At 40.8% G+C, this 23290-nt stretch overlaps 1 non-coding gene across 1 annotated transcript; it reads right to left on the bottom strand.

The window, feature by feature from the left end:
* Nucleotides 1-4637: 4637 nt before the first annotated feature.
* Nucleotides 4638-4744, bottom strand: LOC131254558 (small nucleolar RNA R71). The gene has a single exon (XR_009175676.1). It is a non-coding gene; the product is annotated as a small nucleolar RNA R71 (small nucleolar RNA).
* Between the last annotated feature and the right edge of the window lie 18546 nt (nt 4745-23290).

Raw genomic sequence — 23290 nt, 5'->3', positions numbered from 1 at the left:
TCTCTTGATCTCTTTTTTATGCCTCAACAACTTCTTATCTCAGCCCTTCTCTGTTTCTCCATAGCTACAGTATGGAAGAACCTCTTGTTTCTGTCCCCAACTTCCAGCCAGCTGACCCTCAATTTTTGCCTCCAAAACACCTCTTCCATGAGTTTTAACTGACAGAGCTTGAATGAAATGGCGATGAATTTGCTCTGAAGGTCGCTACCCAGCCCTGTTACTAAAGAAGGGGCTTGCATTATGCTCTCAATGTCTGCTAGCGCACGCTTTGCTTGACCCACCTACTCAAATATGTTCCCAAACACTTTCTTGTTCCACACTTTTAAGGCCTGCTTGACATTCTTGAGCTTAGATAGAACATTGAATATAAGGTGGGTTGAGCACTCTTTATGCCAAGCCTCCTTCACCACCTGATGGAAGGAATCATGGAGAACCCACATACGCTGAAAACGAAAAGGTTTTGGCCCACCTGAATACTGGGAGGGGAACTCCAGAAGGAGGGGCGCGTGGTCCGAGTTCATGCGAGGAAGGTGCTTTACATGGAATCTAGGGAACAGATTTGACCAATCCGCATTGATTAATACCCTATCCAACCTGGCTCACACACGAGCCGTGCCTCCTTGATTGTTGCTCCATGTGAAATGATTTCTTGAGAACCCTACATCTATGAACCCAGCATCATTGATTGCTTAAGAAAATTCCAAGGAGCTGGCCCTGTCTGAGGTTCTATGGCATCTTCTTTCAGGGACTACTGTAGTCACATTGAAATCCCCACACACCACCCATGGACCTTGCACTGCTGAGGAGATAGAAGTCAAGTTGCTCCAAAGAGCTCTTCTTTGGCTTCTAACACAATTGACATAAACCACTATTAGGGAGATCGTGTGATGGAAATTCTGAATAGAAGCTGCAATGGATAATGATTGGTTAGACATGGTTATAATAGTGAAGGAAATGAGGTTTTTGAAAAAGACCCAGATCTTCCCGCCCTCCACTCCATTTGAGCAGGAGGAATGGAAGTCAAGTGATAGGCCAATCCTCACTCTCTTTTCATCTCTGAGCATTGGTTCTATAATGGCCACGATCAACGGATTGTGTTTCTTAATGAACCTCTTTGTTGTTCTAATAGTGCAATGATTACCTATCCCTCGAGCATTCCACACAAGGATATTATCCATTAGTCACATAACCAGAGTTAACGACCCTTCTTTTAAGCCTTTGCAGCCTGGATTCTCAAGTGCCTTTAGTATATAGGATCCTAGACCTCTGATTACCTTTAGAAGTTGTTAGCTTTCCTATCATTTCTGAAGTTGATGGCGGTGAATGTACGCCGAAAAATATAGTCGAAATGTGTTGTGGTGGTTCTGTAGAAGACATGTTTGGAAATGAAGAAGAAGCTCGAGAAAAATAATAAACAAAAAAGAGAAAAAAGTCCATAAGGTACTAAGTTCCAAAGCAGAGGTATTTTCATCCACTAATTCTTCAAAAAGTGATCGGAAAGCTAACTAAAGAATATATTTAAGACAACAAATGTTTTGGGCATTTAGTAATACCACGGGACTATTACGGTCAAAATCCCCTAGAATAACTTAGAGTCTATATTGAATAGCGTGAAAAGAAAAGAAAAGGAATACTATATTTATCATTCTGAAGATTTTTCAAGATTTCCTATGAGCATGCATTTCATGATTCCCCTATCAGATGTCCTCATCCAATCGGTGCACGCGGATTAGCTATTGATAGGTTGATTAGCGAGACTCGCTACTGAGATGACATCATCAAGTTTTGTGGGCCTCACCATGATGTATGTGCTGTATCTACATCATCCATCTATTTGGATAAATCATTTGAGGACATGACTCAAAGAATGAGGTAGATCTAAAGATGAAGTGGACAGCACAGAAAAAGAGTGCGGAGAGTGATGCTCACCATTGAAACTGTAAGCGCTGTATCCTAGACTGTACCGTTCTATAGACTTCCGCGGTCTTCTCGGTCGAATTCCGGTAACCTTCGACCCTTAACCGGCATTTACGCGCGACCATGGTTCAATTGCCGTCAACCCGAGTCGACTCAATGCGAGACTTGTACCCTAGCGACTGTGTCGACGCCGCGGTTCTGATGTCACGACTCGTGCGCTGATTTAATACCCTGGTCAGGAGATGTGGGTCCGCGTTCGGTGTGAGGAAAACACCGCGCGTGTGAATTTTGAGAGAATCTCTACGACTTGTCACATCAATCAATCAATCAATCAATCCTATCATGTCAAGTACACCATCACCTCTCACCCTTCCCCAAGAAAACCCAAAGTCAAAAAGTTCTTACACAAGCCCATATTTTTCTTACAACAAGCAACCTCAAAGTCAAAAGTTTCTTACACACCCATCACTCACCACATCTATCAATCGATCACCCATCTTTCTCTCTCTCTCTTTACAACCCTCTCTCTCATTTCTCAACTCACTTTTCCAAGGAAGCAAGAAAATCTCACGTCCAAGCTCTTTCTCTTCTGCATGAGAACGTTGTGTGTGGCCCACTACCTACCCTCTCATCTCCCATCTCAACCATCCAAACTCTATCTCCTCCATTAGGATCGAAGCTAAGGAGCAAAGGAGGCCTAGGGAGCAAGAAGGAACGGTGGGAGATCTTAGATCTCCACTCCTTTATTTTCTTTGTGATGTAAGGGCCCACTTATGGTGGGACCCACCTTGATGTAGGCTTTATATCAAAGAGGGGCCCATAGTGGCAAGTAGAAATTTAGAAAGAGCGTACCGAATTAGAAATTTCTAATAAGCCTACAAAACAGGAAAGTTAGTTTCCAAACAGAAAGTCTTAAAAATAGAAAAATTTTAAAAATAAAATAGGAAACAAAATTAGATTCTAAAAGAGTTAGAATTAGGAACTTACTAAAAAGGAATCCTAATCTAGAAATAGTAAGGAAAAGAGAGAAATTACCAATTTAGAAACCTATCTCAGAATCCTACAAAATAAGAATGTTAGGCTAAATCTCTTAGCTAGGGCTAAGAGGTGAAGCTTGTGGCGTGATGGGAGCTTCTACAGGATTGATTTAAACTAAACTGATTGACTCTGTTTTGATTTAAGAAATTCTTTTAGTCATTAATGGTTTGTTGTGATTTAAATTACAATAGATCTGTGATGGCTTGAATAATTCCTTTCCTTTTATTTTGATGTTCGGAAACTCTGTTGTTCGCCATCGCAAAAACTTGTTTACACCCCAAGTGCAGGGTTGTGATGTAGTAATAAACTCGGTAAGACCGAGGTCGAATCCACAGGGACTGAAACCTGTACGTTATCTGAAAATAACCAGATCTAGAACTAGGCTAAGATGAAATCTAAACCAATTGTGATTTGAGGAATAATGGTGAAATATTAATCTAAACTTAAAGAATTCAGAGAAAGGGAACTAGGGATTCAGAGGATCCACTTGTAGAATCAAGTTTTTTGGCGCCGTTGCCGGAGACTGTTTCGATCCAATTGGATTTAGGATTCTCTCTTATCATAATTCATAGTCTTAGGTTTTTTTTTTACTAACTTGAGGTTAAATTTTTATTTTTATTATTGTTATTTTTTAGAAACTAACCTATTTTCTATTTTGTAGGGACCTGACATAAACTACTAATTTGGTAATCTCTTTCCAAATTTTCTTTTTTTTTTTTTAATTTCTATTTTTAGAATTAAGGTTTTATTTTTTTTAGAAATTTTCTATTTCTAGGCTTTCTTTTTTAGAAATTTCCTATTTTCTAATTTTAGATTTTGATTCTTCTTTCAAGTAACTCTCTATTTTCTAGTTTTAGAAATTTTTTCCCTTTTTAGAAACTAACTTAGATTTTTATTTCTAAGATTGGAAACTTTCTTTTTTAGAAATTAACCATTGCTTAGGATTTTTCTAGCATTATTTTAGGAAATTCAATTTATTTTTGTTATGTCTACAGGAATTGAGGAAGGAAGCTGCTAAATAAGATTATCTTCAGGAGGAGCTCTCAAATCTTCAGACATTCATCATCTCCTTTTCCCAGGTTCTTCCTTCCAATTCTCGTTTACATAGCTTTCTCTTATTTTTAGGAATTCATAACTTTTATTTTTAGTTTTATTCATCTTAGGTTGCATCTTAATTTAGTTTTCTTTCTTATATTGATAACATAGTTTATGCTAGGACGTAGATCTCTGAACATAGAACTAGCACCTTTCGATCCTGAAATAGAAAGAACCTTTCATAGAAGATTTAGAAACATCCTATTTGAAATGGCGGAAGAGAATGGAATTAAAGCTCTTAAAGATTATTCAGCTCCTGTCCAATTCAATGCGCCTTCATGTATAGTGTTGCCCGCCACCACGGCAGCACACTTTGAACTTAAACCTGGGGTCATACAGTTGTTGCCCTCCTTTTATGGTTCAGATAAGGAGGATCCATATCATCATGTGAAAGAATTCTTAGACATTTGCTCCACCTTTAAGTTTCAAAATTTTTCAGACGATTCGATCCGTTTGCGCCTTTTTCTTTTTCTTTGAAGGATAAGACGAAAGCATGGTTGAATTCTCTAGGAGTTGGGTCTATCACTACATGGGACCAACTGTCTAAGAAGATCTTAAATAAGTTCTTCCCAGTTCACAAAACTAATGCTCTCCGTAGAGAAATTACAAATTTCACACAAAAAGAGGGTGAGCACTTTCATGAATGTTGGGAAAGATGGAAGGATTTACTTCATAAATGTCCACACCATGGTTTTGAAAAGTGGCAACAGGTTCAATACTTCTATGATGGTCTGACACCCCAAAACCGTCGCATGGTTGACGCCACCAGTGGAGGGTCATTCATGACCAAAAGTGATGTCGAAGCTTGGAATTTCTTTGAAACCTTGTGTGAAAACTCCCAGCGATGAGACTATTCAAATAGAGGTGAAAGAAGCCCTCAACCACTGAAGAAAGGAGGTATATATGAGGTAGGAGTCACGCCAGATCTTTATGCCAAAATTGATAGCCTGACGAAGAAAGTGGATGCTTTAATGTTAAACAATGGACCTCCACAAATAACTCAAGTCGAGTCATGTGCCATATGTTCTAGTCTCGCCCATCCTACGCAGTCTTGTCCATCTAGTTCAGCATTTTCAGAATTTCTCCCTGAACAAGTACATGCTATGAACACCTTTCGGAGACCTGGGAATGATCCTTACTCAGACACCTACAACCCAGGGTGGGCTAGACATCCAAATTTCTCTTGGGCAAAAGGACCACAACAAGGAGGACCATCTGGAAATCCTCCTATGCAACTTTACTCCCAAGTTGGTAGTCAACAACCTCAACAGTTCTCACAGTATTAACAAGTGCCTCCACAATCCAGGAAACCATCTCTCGAGGATACACTCAATCTTTTTATGCAGAGTTCACTTCAATTTCAAAAAGACACCCAACATACTTTATAGCTAACCAGCAGAGTTTACATGCAAATGCGCAATCCATTGCTAAGCTAGAAGTACAGTTGGGTCAACTTGCTGTCACATTGAGTGAGAGAGAGAAAGGAAAGTTCCCTAGTCAACCTGTGGTAAATCCAAAAGGACAGTATGAGATTGGCTCTAATTCAAACCAAGAACAATATCATGAGCAAGCCAAATCAATCATTACCCTTAGGTCCGATACACAGATCGAGAACAAAGTAGAGATGCCTAGGGAAGAATCAAATTCCAAATCAGAAGATCAAAATGAAGCAGAGAGACATACTAATGCATCGAAAGCCCAAAAGCACTCTGACTCTCCAGGAACCACTCATGTGCCATCTTGTGTGCCTAAAGCACCTTTTCCTCAACGTCTGACACCTGTTAAGAAAGGAAACAACTTTAATGAGATATTGGACATGTTTAAGCAAGTGCAAATCAACATTCCGTTGCTTGATGCTATCAAGCAAGTTCCTGCTTACGCTAAGTTTCTTAAAGATTTATGCACTCAAAAGCGTAAGATGAATGTTCATAAGAAGGTCTTCCTTGCAGAGCAACTCAGCTCCATGATTCAACACAACACCCCTCCTAAATTTAGGGATCCAGGAGCTCCTACCATTTCTTGTGTCATAGGAGAGCATAAGGTTTAGAAAGCGTTGCTTGATTTAGGGGCCACTGTTAATTTGTTACCATATTCGGTCTATGAGTAGCTAGGACTTGGTGAGCTGAAACCAACTAAAATAACATTACAACTAGCTGATAGATCTATCAAGGTGCTCCGTGGTATTATTGAAGATGTGCTAATCCAGGTTAATAAGTTTTATTTTCCAGTGGATTTCATCGTTCTAGATTTTCAGCCTGTCCAGAATCCTACAAGTCAAATCCCGGTTATCTTAGGACGTCCATTCTTGGCCACATCCAATGCAATCATAAATTGCAGGAACAGAGTTATGAAGCTATCTTTTGGTAACATGAAGATTAAACTCATTGTTTTCAATGCTGGACAACAAATGTCAGACTCGGATGATATATTTGAAGTGAACATGATTGAGAGTCTAGTGCATGACTCTTTCCTTGAATCTTCCGATGACGCTCTTGAGACTTGTTTAGCACATTTTGACAGAGATTTTGACATAGAAAGTTCCATCCAAGAAGTCAATGCATTGCTTGACTCTAATCCAGAAATGAATACAACAAAATGAAAAGCTAGAGTGGAACCTCTTCCACCTTTTGAGTCTAAACTGGTCCCGTCTATTGAGAAACCACCCAAAGTCGACCTTAAACAATTACCTGAAACTCTCAAGTATGCATTTTTAGGACCTTCTGAAACCCTGCCTGTCATCATAGCTGCTAACCTTGATAAAGAACAGGAGGGTAAGTTGCTTAATGTTCTTAGAGAACATAAGGCAGCTATTGGGTGGACAATAGTGGACATAAAGGGAATAAGCCCCACGGTGTGTATGCATCGTATTCATCTTGAAGAAAATGTAAAAACATCGCGTGAAATGCAAAGGAGGCTTAACCCTAACATGAAAGAGGTCGTTCGGGCTGAGGTGCTAAAATTGTTAGATGTTGGTATCATTTACCCCATTTCAGATAGCACATGGGTCAGTCCAGTTCAAGTTGTTCCTAAAAAGTCTGGGATTACGGTGAAAAAAAATGAGGATAATGAGTTAGTACCAACGCGCATGACTACGGGTTGGCGAGTTTGTATTGATTACCGTAAACTGAATCTGGTCACAAGGAAGGATCACTTTCCTCTTCCTTTCATAGATCAGATGCTGGAGAGATTGGCAGGGCATAGCTATTATTGTTTCCTGGATGGTTATTCCGGGTATAATCAGATTCCCATTGCTCCCGAGGATCAAGAGAAAACCACATTTACATGTCCTTTCGGCACATATGCCTATCGGCGTATGCCATTTGGATTGTGTAATGCGCCTGCGACCTTCCAACGATGCATGATGAGTATTTTTTCAGACATGGTTGAGTGTTTTCTTGAGATTTTCATGGATGATTTTTCAATTTTCAGCTCTTCATTTGATGAATGTTTATACCATCTATCTCTTGTCTTGGAAAGATGTGAAAAAATGAACCTGGTATTGAATTGGGAAAAGTGTCATTTTATGGTTCAAAAAGGGATTGTACTTGGGCATGTTATTTCAAGTAAAGACATTGAAGTTGATAAAGCCAAGATTGATTTAATTTCTAGTCTTCCTCCACCCAGAACGGTTAAGGAGATTAGATCATTCTTAGGGCATGCGGGATTCTACAGGAGATTCATTAAGGATTTTAACAAAATTTCTCGACCTTTATGTAATTTACTAGCTAAAGATGTTGCTTTTGTCCTTAATGATGAATGTCGGCAAGCTTTTAATAAGTTGAAGCATTTACTGACTTCTGCTCCAATCATCCAACCACCTGATTGGAGTTTACCTTTTGAGCTTATGTGTGATGCTTTTGATTATGCTGTTGGAGCCGTCCTAGGACAAAGATTAAATAAAATGCCTCATGTCATTTATTATGCTAGTAGGACTCTAAATGATGCACAGCTCAACTACTCTACCACTGAAAAAGAATTGTTGGCAGTTGTATTTGCTCTAGACAAATTCAGGTCGTATCTCATAGGGTCAAAGGTTATAGTGTTCTCAGATCATGCAGCATTGAAATATCTTCTTTCTAAAAAAGACGCTAAACCTCGATTGATTCGGTGGATTCTCTTGCTACAAGAATTCGATATTGAAATTTGAGATAAAAAGGGTTCCGAAAATGTGGTAGCCAACTATTTGTCTAGACTTGTCTTAGAGTCCACAGTTGATCCTTTACCAATGAACGAGTCTTTCCCTGATGAACAACTTCTAACTATTTCTCAATTACCTTGGTATGCGGATATTGTAAACTATCTTGTTACAGGTCAACTTCCTTCTCATTGGACTAAACAAGATAAATCCAAATTTCTTGCTGAGGTTAAACATTTCTTTTGGGATGACCCATACTTATTCAAAATTTGTCCTGATCAAATTATTAGGAGATGTGTGCCTGAGAGTGAGTTTCATAGTATAATCTCCTTTTGTCATGATCATGCATGTGGTGGTCATTTTGGTTCAAAGAAAATAGCTGCGAAAGTCTTACAAAGTGGATTTTATTGGCCTACACTGTTTCAAGACACCCATGCCTTTTGCTCAACATGTGATAGATGCCAACGTACGGGTACTATTTCCCACAAGAACATGATGCCACTTACCAATATTCTCATTGTTGAAATATTTGATGTTTGGGGTATTAACTTCATGGGCCCATTTCCCCCATCATTCGGTTATGTGTATATCCTTGTGGCCGTCGACTATGTCTCTAAGGAGATTGAAGCAGTGCCATGTAAAACGAATGGTCACAAAGTTGTGGTCCATTTCTTAAAAGAGAATATCTTTTCTCGTTTTGGCACTCCTCGAGCAATTATAAGTGATGGGGGTACTCATTTTTGCAATAAACCGTTTGAATCTTTAATGAAGAAATATTCCATCACTCATAAAGTTGTAACGCCATATCATCCACAAACAAGTGGTCAAGTTGAGGTGTCAAATCGGGAGATTAAACAAATTTTACAGAAAACGGTCCGCCCCGATCGTAAGGATTGGTCGCAACATTTGAATGATGCTCTTTGGGCATATCGTACGGCTTTCAAAACCCCGATTGGAATGTCTCCGTACAAGCTTGTCTTTGGGAAAGCCTGTCACTTACCTGTGGAATTAGAACATCATGCTTATTGGGCCATCAAAACTTTTAATTTTGATTTAAACAAGTCTGGATCACACCGTAAACTTCAACTCAATGAGTTAGAGGAAATTCAAAATGAGGCATATGAGAATGCAAAAATTTATAAAGAGCAGACAAAAATCTTCCATGACAAAGCAATTCTTCGCAAGACATTTGAACCGAACCAGAAAGTATTATTGTATAATTCCAGGCTACGCCTCTTTCCTGGAAAACTACGTTCGCGATGGTATGGCCCTTATCGAGTAGTAAAAGTATTCCCTCATGGAGCAGTTGAGATTCAAAATTTAATAGACGGGAATATCTTCAAAGTAAATGGTCAACGGCTGAAACCGTATTTAGATGATTTGGTGAACAAAGATGTTGAGAAAATTTATTTGGCGGACCTAGGTTATCAAGAATGATTAGTTCATGGTCCATTCTTGTCTGGCTGAAGACGTTAAACTTAGCGCTCCTGGGAGGCAACCCATCTTTTCATTCCATTTTAGTTTCCTAGTTAGTTAGCTCAATGTTTGGGGGTAACATTACTGCAAACCCTCACGAGACTACAAGTCGTCCACTAGGGGCAACCTAGGGGTTTAAAGGCTTGTTGCATACGCTAAATGCAATCGAGAGCACCTGCAAAAGTGGTATAGGTAGGATCTTCTTTTTGTGATGTTATTTTTGTTATTTTGCTTTTGTTGATTTCTCTCTTGTGCTGACCTGCTCTTACGCTGATATCTTTGGAAAGCCTCTTGATTCTCCGTCCAGGTACTATCTTTTCATCCTCCTCTTTTATTTTCGTTGTCCCATGTGCATTGCATGCTTATTTCTTTTACATTGAGGACAATGTAGATTTTAGGTTGGGGGTGGGAGATTAGGTTACCTCATCAGTATTTTCTTGGTCTTGAGCACAAATTGTGAAAATTTTTAAATTTTTCTGGAATTTCTTGTGCATTTGAAGTGATTCTGAAGGATAAGGGTGATTTTAACATTGCAAGGTGCAGAATGTCGGTAATTTATAACTCTTGGATTTAGCCATCCGTCAGATTTCACAGTTAAGTTTAAATTGTTAACCCATGATTAGAACTTTTAAACATTGATTGAGTCATGATCTCACATATCACATCTCGGGTGCACATTAAGGTTCCGTTTCAACATTGAATGATTAACTTGGTAATTACTAAGCATGAAAGGAACCAGCCTGAAATTTTTAGCTTCGGTCCATAACTAAGAATTGAGAGAAAGCGTAAGTCATATAATCTTCACCATAGGTTTGCTCCCTATAGGTGTAGATTCGATTCCCTATGGTTGTCATTTGAAAAAGTTAGGCGACAAGTTTTCGCCATAGGTTTGCTCCCTATAGGTGAGGACTTGATTCCCCTCCTTGGCGTTACTATTCATAAAGAAAAGCAAAGGCTAGTAGAATGAAAAGTTAACCTATCAGGCAAGTGTTGGTTTCAGTTGTCATGCATTCCGTTGTTAATTACTAATGATATCATGAAATTGACAATTGGATCTCTTAATGATAATAAGCCGAGATTACACTATACACTCATGGAACTCAATGTTTAGAATATTCTAATTAATGGATTAATATTTTGAACTTGATTATGAAGTTTACCATGAGCTGGATTCCAAAAAAAAAAAAATACTACTCACCATTCATGAATCCTAGAATTTTCGCATCTCATCTCAATTATTGGTTCACAAGTCACTCGGGCTCACAGGAATTGTCTTTTATTTCTAAAATTATTTTTCGCATGTTTTGCTCGGGACTAGCAAAATACTGGTTGAGGGTTGTGATAAGGGTCGAATATTGCATATCAAACCCTAATTATTACATGATTTTACGTACATGATAATGCTTAACGGAGTATTTTAATTATATTTTTGTTGCAGGATGAAATCCGGAGCGTTGATGGAAAAAGAGTATTACAAGCATAGATTTGACACTCCGAAGTCCTCAAAGTAAAGGACGCGCTCCAGAGAACTAAGACTGAAGAATTTACATGTCAAGGATCCGAGAAAATTAAGCCATTCACATTAAAGAGGCCCGAAATTGGTGTAAAATGCAAGATCACATGGTTCTCGCCATCCGATTGGGTCGAAACTCTATACATGGGATGGGGATCATAAATTAACCGTACAAATTAAATTTCAGCCATTGAATCACTGAGGAAGTTGTCCAACGGCCATATCAGCCCCTTAATTCATTAAGTGGGGTCCACCTGGTCCCTGGATATGGCTCATCTTTGGTATCAACGCTTTAAATTATATGGAGAACCATATGGATGGAGGAGATTTGGTGCATACATCATGATGGACCTCACATGTACACTGCATGCACACAGTGCGGACGCACACCAGCAGTGCATCAATACACGCAAGGTCGGTCAGCAGGTGCTGACCGACAAAAATTTTTTTAAAAAGAAACTGCCGTTTCCGGCTTCGCAAAAACAGAAACAGGGACTTGCGGTCCCCTGTTGTGGGCCACCATCACGACTCGTAGGTCCAATTTGGACCGTCTATTAGACCATAATGGCCCATATTACCATCGCTTAGGTGGCGTTATTTCAGATGGCAGTAGAGATCGGTTTTCAACCGTTCAAAAGCAGAATGGATGGCAAGAAGTGAAATCACGTGGGCCGCATCAGCAGACAATGAAAATAGTCCATTCTCGATCGAAATTTTGTGCTGCATCCAATGGACGGCTTGGATTTATCTATATAGCAACTAAGTGGGCCCCATAAACGTCGCAGCGCGATCAGTGCAATCCCTATTTTCGCTCGCCCGGACGCTGTCCGACTTTTTCGGGCAGTTGTGGCCCACCATACTTGATCAGATGAAAGATCTGATCCGTCCATCATGTAGAGAACTTGGAAAGGTCCTAAGGGACGGTATTTATTTAGAAACCGAGCAAGGAAAGATGCGCTGTTTTGCATCTGATCTTGGCTGTGTGAAGAAGTTATGCACGCTGGTGCATAAAGACCTTCCCACTGACTCTGTGCACGCATCCCAGCGCAGCTCTGCACCGCATCTAAGAACTATAAAAGAGAGAGAAAAGGCTCGTTTGAGGGGGGGGAATACAAGGAAGAAGTTCGTTTTGGAGAGAAGAAAGAAAGAGAGAAGATAGGAGTGTGTGGCTGGACGTGGATCTGAGAGATCCAGAGAAGAGAAAGAGAAGAGAAAGAGAAGAAAAGAGAAAAAAAAAAAAAGGCAGATCCAGGGAGAGCTTGGAGAAGCAAAAGAGAGAAAGCAAGAGGGAAGAAAGGCTGGTTTTTGGCTGGACGTGGAGCTGAGAACAGAGAGAGAGAGTGGCTGGGAGATTCAATAGCAGAGAGTTTGGAAAAAAGAGAAGAAAGAAGGGAGAGAATGAAGGTTGTCTTTTATAAATCTTGTTTTTTCTTCTTTCCAGTTGAATCTATGAGTTTCTAAGTTCTTAGCTAGGGCTGAGATGAAGCCCCTAATTTGAACAACCCTGGTTATGTGTTGATTTCATTTTGATTTAATTGATTTGTTTCTTTCTCTAGTATGCTTAATTGAAAGTTTTTTGCTTCTCCATTCTAAGAGCTCAACCAAAGTCTAGTTATGGATGTTGTTTGAAATATTATTCTAGGTGCTTATGTCTGATTATGAACAGGTTCCTATAGAGGAAGAAACAGGAATCTACATCTCTCCATGCCTGACCATGGATGGAAAGATATGATCCATATGCTTTAAGGAATTATACATTCTATGTGCCCAACCAAGGACATAGAGTGCGCTTTATTTATTTTGACGTCAATCTGAATTAGGGTGAATCAACAGGTAGAACAAGGTTTATGATAATTAGGGGTGGATTCGCAAGTCCTAGTCTTCTCCTTGATTGAATTTTCCTCATTATTCTCGGTTATTTTTCCATTGATTTTTATTTAGTTTACTCAATTACTATCGCAAATATTTATTGGATTAGTTAAGAAGAGTCTTTTATTTTGAATTGTGACAATCAGTCCTCGTGGGAACGATCTCGTAATACGTACCATATCTACATCTGATTTGTATACTTGCGAGTTTAAAATCATTTAAATCAGGTTGGTTTAAATAAAACATCAAGTTTTTGGCGCCGTTGCCGGCAATAATTTAATTATGAATTATGATAAGAGAGAATCCCCGGCAATGGCGCCAAAAACTTGATGTTTTATTTAAACCAACCTGATTTAAATGATTTTAAACTCGCAAGTATACGAATCAGATGTAGATATGATACGTATTACGAGATCGTTCCCACGAGGACTGATTGTCACAATTCAAAATTAAAGACTCTTCTTAACTAATCCAACAAATATTTGCGATAGTAATTGAGTAAACTAAATAAAAATCAGTTGAAAAATAACCGAGAATAATGAGGAAAATTCGATCAAGGAGAAGACTTAATGGCTTGATTTCCTCGGATCCCTGGCATGTAAATTCTTCAGTCTTGGTTCTCTAGAGTGTCTCCCTTGCTCTGGTGACTTCGGAGTGTTAAATCCACACTTCTAGCACCCTTTTTCAGTCCATGCTCGTAAATACACTCTGCATCACAAACACGATTAAATCGGGCCATTAAACGGTATCATGCTTATAAATTCATGCAATAACTGGGTCTGATATGCAATATTTGACCCTCAACAGCGGGGCCCCTCCATCTTCGCCGATGTCTCTCTCTCTCTCTCTCTCTCTCTCTCTCTCTCTCTCTCTCTCTCTTTTTCTATGATTATGGCCCGCCTATAATGTGTGTATATCATTCATGCCATCTACTGGTGGACCCCATCCATGTGGGACACACCATGATGTTTATATGCCATCCCAACCGTCCATAGGGGCCCACCTGGATGTGACTAGTAGTGGGATGTGGCTACCAGTGAAGTGTGATCAGACGTGGGACCCAGCTCCATAGCTCACATGGTAGGCTGAGTGAAAGATGCCTCGTTTCAACACTGGAGGTCTTGGTATTGATCCCTGTGGAGGTGGCTAACATGGAGTATGTATACTGACATGGGTGTGGACTGACATGGGTCTATAGGACCCATCCACGCCATCCACCCTTTTTTATGGGCAACACCACGGTATATGGGTTTTATCCAGACCGTGCACCACCCCTAGGCGGTGGGACCCACGTCCGTGTGGGGCCCGTTTTCCACACCCAGATCCAATAGCTCAACTGACAGTCTGAGTGGAGATACCTTGTTACAACGTTGAGGTCTTGGTTTCCCTAGTGAGGGTGGCTAACAGAGAAGTGTGATTGACGGTGGGGTCCATGGGCCCCACCCCGTCCTCCATCCAACCAGATGGGCCAAGCCATCATTTATGTGTTTTACCCAAACCGTCCACCGTCTTTGGATAGTGGGACCCACCCCACATGTGGGGCCTCCCTTGATGAATTTGCATGTCCAGGCCGTCCAAGGCCTGGACGTTGCATATTTATATAATATTAATATATTATATTATATTATATTAATATATGATATAATATATTATATATTATATTATAATATTATATAATATCATATATATTAACTGAAGGGTGGGCCCTACGTGGTAACCACCTCTCCCTTTTAATGCAGAAAAGCTGCATGTACAACAGCTGGCATTTGGTATATATTAAATAGATATATTTTATATTATATTACATGAGGGTGGGCCCTACGTGGGACCCACCTCTGCATTCCAAAGTAGCCATGGCTGCAACGTACAACAGCTATATGGCTGTTGTGTACGTCCAGTGTGGGACGTGGCCACACCATCATGATACATGTGTTGTGTCCACCGTCCATCAGGTTGGGACGGTGAGACCTACTAGCAGGAGAACGAGTTGGCTGGGGTACCTCATACCAGCTACATGGCTGGTGATTCGAAGTCAGCAAGTCCTATAGCCCCTCATGATGCATATGTTTTATCTACACCATCCACTATTTAGATAGTGGGGCCCATCATGCATGATGCATGTGTTGTATCCATACCATCCAACCATTTTGAGATATCATTTATAATATGAGGTAAAGAATGAGTCAAAACTAAAATTCAAATGGGCCCCACCATCGAAATAGTGGGCAGTGACATCCACCGTTCAACTTTTAAGGGCAATAGTAGTTTCCAATTTAGTTGATATTTGTTTTCATTTCATCTATCTCTATGTTAACTTGTGAATAGATCGGATCCCAAAAATATCTGAGGGTGGGCTCGATTTGATATACATGAGGCCCATTTGACTCGGCCCATTTGACTTGGCCCAATTGATTCGACCCATTTGATCGGCCCATTTGATGTATATGAGGCCCAATGAGACGTATGTGAGGTCTTTATGTGAGCCGAGTACAATGTATATGAGGCCCAGTGCGACATGAGATTCTACCATGATGTGTGTGATGATGTTTTTTTTTGCGATCACGCCTTGGGAGCAATGATGGTTTGACGTCCACATTGTAAGAGCAATGATGGTTAAATGTCCGTATTGTAACTCTCCCGAGGGCCCATTGTTAGGCCCATACTTGTAGTGTATAGGCCGTCTAGGCCCATCTTCGTTGTGAACAGAGTCCATCACCATATATAATATGTTTAGAATAGTTCCATGATTCATGATCATACGCATCATATGTATACTTGATATGAGGAGTGACTGATCATAGCATATACCTTCAGGCAGTTTGTTTATGGGCTACCGGATAAGCGGTAATGCCCTACGTGAGCGCATGATACGCACAGGATTACTGCATGATTGGATAGTGTGATTCATGCATTTTGCATTGTGTGACATGGTTAATGTACGCCCTAGTGACATCAGGGTCGTAGCCTCCATAGGAGTATCATGGTTGGCAGGATTGGATACCGAAAATCTTGTTCTACATGGGGTGTTATAGATATCCCTGGGTGAAAGTCCCTAAACCCTTATGGTACCAAGAGGTTGCTCCAACGTCTAGACCGAGTGGGTGCATGAGCTCCGAGTGCCGATTACCAGAAGGCCTCGCTTTCCACTATGTCGTGGTCGGTTGGAAGGGGGTGTGGCCTTATCCACCCGAGAGGAGGGGGTAAAGCTAGGCTGAGTTTGACTAGCTCGAGGAATGGGTCCGCTATTGACGAGCCGAGTCCGATATTAGCAGGCGGATAGTGAGGTCTTTTCCACTCACCTTATTCCACGCGATGGGGCGGCAATCTGGCTTAGAGTGTACTAGACCCCGGTTATATTCCAGAGTTGAGCTGTATTGATATGTGGATTTAGATGAGGATTTGTATGCTTAAGTTGCATCTCGCATCGCATGGCCTTGGTATGGCCGACATCATTCACATCTTGCATCGCATAGCCTTGGTACGACTTATGGTATTCATGGACTCATCAGTATATTCTGCATTACTCTGATACTGTATAAATGTATTACTACCTTGTGCACACACTTTCACCACCCTCTAAGCTTTCTATGAGCTTATGCACGACCGTTGCGTGCAGGTGACGTTGGACCGCAGCAACGCTGAGGCAGGAGCGTATAACAGATCATCTTGGAACTTTTTGTCCATTATCATTGTATTTCCCTTTATGATGATTGTACTTGTAAAGTTTTTTATCATAATGAAAATGTGATGGAGTTTTTGGTTGTTGTTTGTGGGTTATGCCTTTGGTTATGCTTATTATGAATCAGACTGATGTTGAAAATCCTCCTCGTAGCATCTTAGGATCAAAACTTGGCGAATGGGCGCTGGGAGACAAGAATGGGGTTCTACGGGGGTTGTCGGTGCCGGATTCGGCGATCGAGAATTTTGTGAGCCCGGTTTCCGAGTTTGGGGCGTGACAGAAACCTTCGTGAGGTCCACCATGATGTTTATTTGAGATCCAACCTCTTCATAATTTAACGCAGACATGAAAGAAGGGAAAACACAAATATTAGCTTGATTGAAAACTTTTGTGGTCGATCGTTAGAAGTTTTTAATGGTGGATGTCACTCACCCCACTTTTTTCTATGAGTCCAGTTGAGCTTTTGATCCAACTCATTCTTTGGCTTTGTGGACATTGGAGGGCGGATTTCCTAATGGGACAGGAGATCGACTCTCGCTTCTTCCACTAGTTGCCTCGCTTGAGTACTTTCATTAAAGGGGTAAGAGGGTGTAATATTTGATCAGAGTTGCCACTAACCAATTATTAAGATTTTATAGCCGGTTAGACCCCGTAGAAACGCTTAAGATTAGAGACCAAAAGATCCTTAACCCTAAGATGGCTCGTGAGTTTATGTTCTAGAGATTCCGAGTTAGGGACCACGATTAGAGAAAAGGAAGGTATTAGTCACCCACTCTGCCCGTACAGACGTACGGTCTTTACTTCATGTAATGACCTAAAAAATTTTGTGCTAATCTTTCCCTAAGTAGTTGTTTTTGGGGTAATTAGCGCTATACTCGATTACTTATGAAATTCGCATCAATCACTTTAAATTGGATCTGCATGACTCAAAACTTGTAGATTAGTTAGCGCTATGTTACTCTGAAATCTGGGATCCATCGTTAAATCCAGTTGTTCTGGGGAATTTTTGGAAGTTCTGGATCGGACCTGGACCGCGTGTCGAAAGTCCGATTGCGATGATCTTAAGCTGTTGCGGTCACCATGTTGGGCTTGACCATCACCTCAAAAATCAAGTCCATGTGATGTTCTGGGTCGATTCGATTGAGTTCGGAGTGAAGAGTGTGAGAACGGTTGGAAATTTATTAAGATTTTATGAAATCTGAGTCGTGTCGGTTGCGCGATGATTTTAAGCAATCTGACCGTTGGATTCTTACCCAATTTCACCATCTGATCAAGGAAGGTGGCCCACGTATGTCCTTGTGCTTGTGGACCTTATCGAGATTCCGTGACCGTTGAATTGAGTGTGGTCCGCCACGGCTGATCTGAAGAGCCGGTCGGTACGAAAACTCAGCCTGACCTAGATCCATGATCAGTGAGCTTAAGTCCGACCTTTCGTGGTTATAGGCCCACCAGAAGTGCTTCGTTGGATCGAGAGAGGCTTGCTTTGGTTATAACCTAAGTATACCTTGACCCTGGGGTTATTTTCATCAATTTTTGGCCTATTTATAGTCCTTAAACCCTAGCTCTCTTTTCCATACGAATTTCCTAACCCTAGCTTGGAGAGAGAGTGGAAAAGAGAGAGAAAGTGAGAGAGAAGTTGGTGAATCATCTTGGATTCTTTCCTGTTTTTCTACATCCTTGAACCTTCACTTTGAATCGTTATTCTAACGATTCTGAGTTCATCCTTGGGTAAGTTAACCTAACCCTAATCTGTGTTAGAGCTTAGAATAGTCTTGGTGTCGTTGTATCTCATTTCTATTCTTGCTTTAGGGTATTCTATCGCCGTTGACGAAGACAACTCGTCTGAAATCAGTTCGGTGTTCTTTTCTGGCTTAAGGTGCGGACTTTAAGTGTATAGATTATGGTTTTCAAGGCTTTCAATGCCAGTTAATGATTTATTCTTGCTATGGATGAGATTTCACATGCCAAATGTTATGTTTATTTTGCGTTCCTGATATGCATGTGTTATATTGAGATTTGTGTATTCTATGTGTATGTATAAAGTACCGTATACGTATAAAATATACACCTGTGTTTGCCATGATTATTTGTCATGTATGTATGCTAATTGTATGTGCGGCAACTCCTTGGTAAAAGGAATTGTCCAAATGCTTGTATTTCAACATATGTCATATATGTTGTATTGTGTATTCTAAGTGTTTGTAGAAATGTCTGAATGATCTAAAGTGTGATGTTTCAACCTAGTATGGGCGTTGAGAAGCGATTCTCGACTCTCCCACTAGTGTGTATGATTTCCTTCTTGCAAATTACATTCCTTGTTATTTAAATTCAAGTCTTACTTATGCTTTCATTTATGTTAAGTGATATTCTTCAAATGCTTGAGTACCACATAATTTAAGTTGTTGTTCCTTTACAGTTCTACATTTAATTCGAATATCTGTTGTAGTGTAATGTGTTTGGGACTATGAATAGTCCAGGAATTCGGTAATCTGCTTTAAGGTTGTGGCTGAGATCGCTTTCGCCATAAAGGACGTGATTAGACGAACCCGAGTCGTATTAGAGTTGTCGGCAGTGGTTTGGCCACGCGGAGTGTTTGCGCACTCTATGTCGCTCAACTCAACGTGCGCTCGTGCTAGTCGAGTTCGTCAAGTAACCCGATTATCCGATGTATGTTCACCATGTATGGACGCTACTGCTTGAATCTAGGATACCAAACTTACCAGTGAAATCCTATTAACCTTGGTACCTTGATCCGCTAAGACTCATGAGCCGGACATGGTGGTCTGGGACACCGTGGTCGAGCTGTCGGCCTACGCTGGGGTGACGAGCCTCCCCGTAGTGACCAGTGAGCAACCAAACTCGTGAGCCGATTATGGTGGTATGGGACACTATATTCGTGCTGTCGGCCTACATTGATTGGTGACGAGCCCTTTGTAGTGACCTTGAGCATACCTGGATACCGCATTGAGGTGACGAGCCTTAGTGTAGTAACAATGGTATGATAGGCGTGCATTGATTGGTGACGAGCCCTTTGCAACGACCTACAACCATATGATCGTATGAGATGTCTAGGCTTGACGACCCTAGAATGGATCACTGTTTGGATGGTGATATGAGGAAGGTACTTTAGCTTCCCAATCCTGCTGTATGAAATGACTAATAACAACTTGGTAATCATATTCATGCACCGCATTTGCATGTACTTTGTAGATGTGGCGCACTTTGAGGTGGTGTCATGCGTAACGTAAGATGAAGACGCTGAGGGTGTACGCGTGAGGGCACGCATCATTTTGCATACATCCTTGCATTAATAAGAGTACTTAGGACTTGTTTAATTGTTCTGCTTTATCATTACTGCTTGATTGAACTGATAACATGTTAACCAGTGCCTTATTGTTCCACTGAGTTGATCACTCACTCCCACGTTCTGGGGCGGTGTTAAACACCCACCAGACTCTGTCTTAGGTTCTGATGTTGCAGATGTTGATGCGACTTCTGAGGCAGAGCGGAAGATGGATGATGATGAGGCTGCTTTCTCTTATGTGCAGTTTTCAGATAGGTTCTAGTGAGCCTTGTTCTGATGCGCGAGATGCTGGGATTCTTTTGGAAAATTAAATGATGTAATCTTGATACTTGTAATTTTGATAATAACACTTTCATCACGACCTGGTTTATGTATGTACTTCAGGGATTTGCACTTGTACACATATATTTCTATAAGTCTTCCGCTTACTTTATTCACTTATCCCTGAATTATATCTGTGCTTTGGCTTAATCTATTCCATGTTTTATGCACTAATACAGACAACATACATCCATCATTAAATATGTTGCATAAGTGATGTTTTGGAACTCGGGAGCTGAGTTATGCTTGACCCCCGAATTTCAGGGCGTTACACTTCACAAGGTCTGACTAATTTATGAGGAATAAGGGTAGTTCTCATGTGTAGAAAATATAATGTGACGTAATGACAATAGTGATTAATCGATCCAAAAATTTTATGTGCAGGATCCGATTATATCGGCAAGCCGCAGATCATACGTTCAAACAGATCAAATGCAGGGTGTAAAGTACGTATGTATGGGATGCTTGATGTTGTATGGATGCTTATAATAAAATGATAGTCAACCGGGTATAAGGTTTCTGGTGGAACTGCTCTGATTATATTGACAGGCCTCATATCATATGCCCACTAGTCAAATAAAAGAAAATGATGGAATGCAATATATATGTCAAAACGATGACTAACTGACTAATGTTTCTGGTGGGCAGGATCTGATTATATCATTAAGTGTCAGAGCATATGCCCGCTAGTTGGATGCGAGAAAATAATGAAATGCACTATGATGTTGATGTTTATGAGCAAGGGGGTTGAGAAGAGAATGAATATTGTTGTTTTGAAGTTTTGCCTTTTATTCTGATTGGGCTTGCTTTTTGGCTTAGGTTCGGTCTTAAATGGGTGAATTGACTAGGTTATGGAGTTGGGTAGGCTGACCGGGTGAGTTAATTCGCTGAACCGATTTAAGGCTTCAAGGTTTTAGGTTTCTACGGTTCAGAGTTTTAGGTTTTTTGAGTTTAGGGTTACGTCGACTAGGTTGACTAGGTTGAATGGGCTAAGTTTAAGGTTTAGGATTGGTGTTCCTAGGATTTAAGCTTCTAAGGTTAGGCTTTAGGATAAGGATTCCTAGGGTTTAAGGTTATAAGATTAGGGTTTAGGGCTGAGGTTACTGGGGTTTAGGCTTATAAGGTTAGGATTTAAGATTACGGTTCAATCGTTCATTCACCGGTTCAAACTTAATCAACTTATTAACCTAGGGTGGGAATGGGATGTCTACATGCTCATGCCCTAAAATGATCTCTCCAAATGAATGTACGGTGTGGATGCAAAACACACATCATGGTGGGACCATATAACTTGGAGACGTCACTTCAGTAGCCAGTTCGGCCACTCAACCTGTCAGCAGCTAATCCACCTCCCCAATCGGTGGCTTACAACTTACAGCCAATGGTCTACATTTAACAAAAGGAAAGTTACGCCCAATCCGGTGATCAGGATCATCCTATAGGTCAACCTCCTATCTGCAGTGAGCCCTACCAGATGAACATCCCAGATCACGAAGTTATGCTCCCCGCACGTTCCACCCCATGGTGCATGTTCCTTCTTACAGTGAAAATTGCATTTTGGTCATTTTGTCACCGGTTATTTTGATCATTTTCTGTCATACATCGCCATTTGAAATCTGCGCGTACGATTGTATCCTTGAGTATCCAAGCGCAAGCCGGGCGTGGAAAACGCTGCGCGTCGTTGTTGCAAATTTCTGAACGGGTGTGTATGGAACCGCCTACTAGGACGGACTTGTCATGGCAGGTGCTATAAGACTTTGAATAATCTGCATCATGGAAAACCTCCTGCCCCTGCCAGGAACAAGTGGGGAGCGCATTAGGTGAGAACCTGCCCTCGCCTAAGAAAGTGCGATCCATACCGTGGGGACCACCTTGATGTATCTATTCTGTATCCATGCCGTGCATCCTTTTTTCTAGATCATTTCAGGGCATGATCCCAAAAATGAAGAATATCCAAATCTCACATGAACCATGCTCTAGGAAACAGTGATGATCGAACAACCTGCCATTAATGTTTCTGTAGTATTTATTTGCCATCCAATCCACTGATAAGGTCTAATAAGCCTTGATGAAGGTTAAAAAAATAAAATAAAATATATCATCTTTATCCAAAACTTTTGAGGCCCATTAATAGTCGATCACCACTATTTCTTATGGTATGGTGCACCTCATAATTGGTTCTGCTTCTTTTTTGCGATTATACACTAAAATGATATGGAAAAAAGGATGGACGGTGTGGATACCGAATATATACATCAAGGTTGGGCCCACGGTAAGGGCCACACCATCTTTGAGGAGGCTGGGGTCTCACATGATCCGCCCGACCAAGTGGGCTTTGTGGGCCCATCATAGGAGACTTTGAATAATCTGCATCCATGGAAAATGGATACGGGTAGCATCCTGGTTACCAGGACGGAGTGGGCTTTGTGGGGCCCACTGTACGAAACTTTGAATAATCTACATCCATGGAAAATGAAAGCTTCGTGCCCTGACAGAACTGATTGGACTTTGTGGGGTCCACGAGACTTTGAATAATCTCCCTCCATGGAAAATGGACACAGATTGTCTCCTGACCCAGCTAGGACGGGGGACGGACTATAGGCAGATTGCCTATTGACATAGCGATTCTTGCTGGAAGGTGCTCGGTGGGTCCCTCCATGATGTATATATTTAATCTGCACTGTTCATCCATTTTGCCAGCTCATTTTAGGGCATAAGGCTAAAAATGAGGTAGATCAAAATGTTAGGTGGACAACAACATAGGAAACAGTGGTGATTGAATGCCCCACCATATGACTTCTGGGAGCCCATAGAAGTTTTGGATCAAGCTGATATTTGTGTTTTCCATTTATTTAAGACTTTGTTACTTAATCAACAGATTTGATGGCAAATAAATAATACATCGGACCTTTGGAAGTTTTAAATGGTGAGCGTTCAATCACT

This window comes from Magnolia sinica, chromosome 8, assembly GCF_029962835.1.
Source record: "Magnolia sinica isolate HGM2019 chromosome 8, MsV1, whole genome shotgun sequence".
Taxonomy (NCBI): Eukaryota; Viridiplantae; Streptophyta; class Magnoliopsida; order Magnoliales; family Magnoliaceae; genus Magnolia; species Magnolia sinica.
Note: the sequence above shows the minus strand (reverse complement) of the source record. Positions and strands in the feature narration are given on the sequence as shown.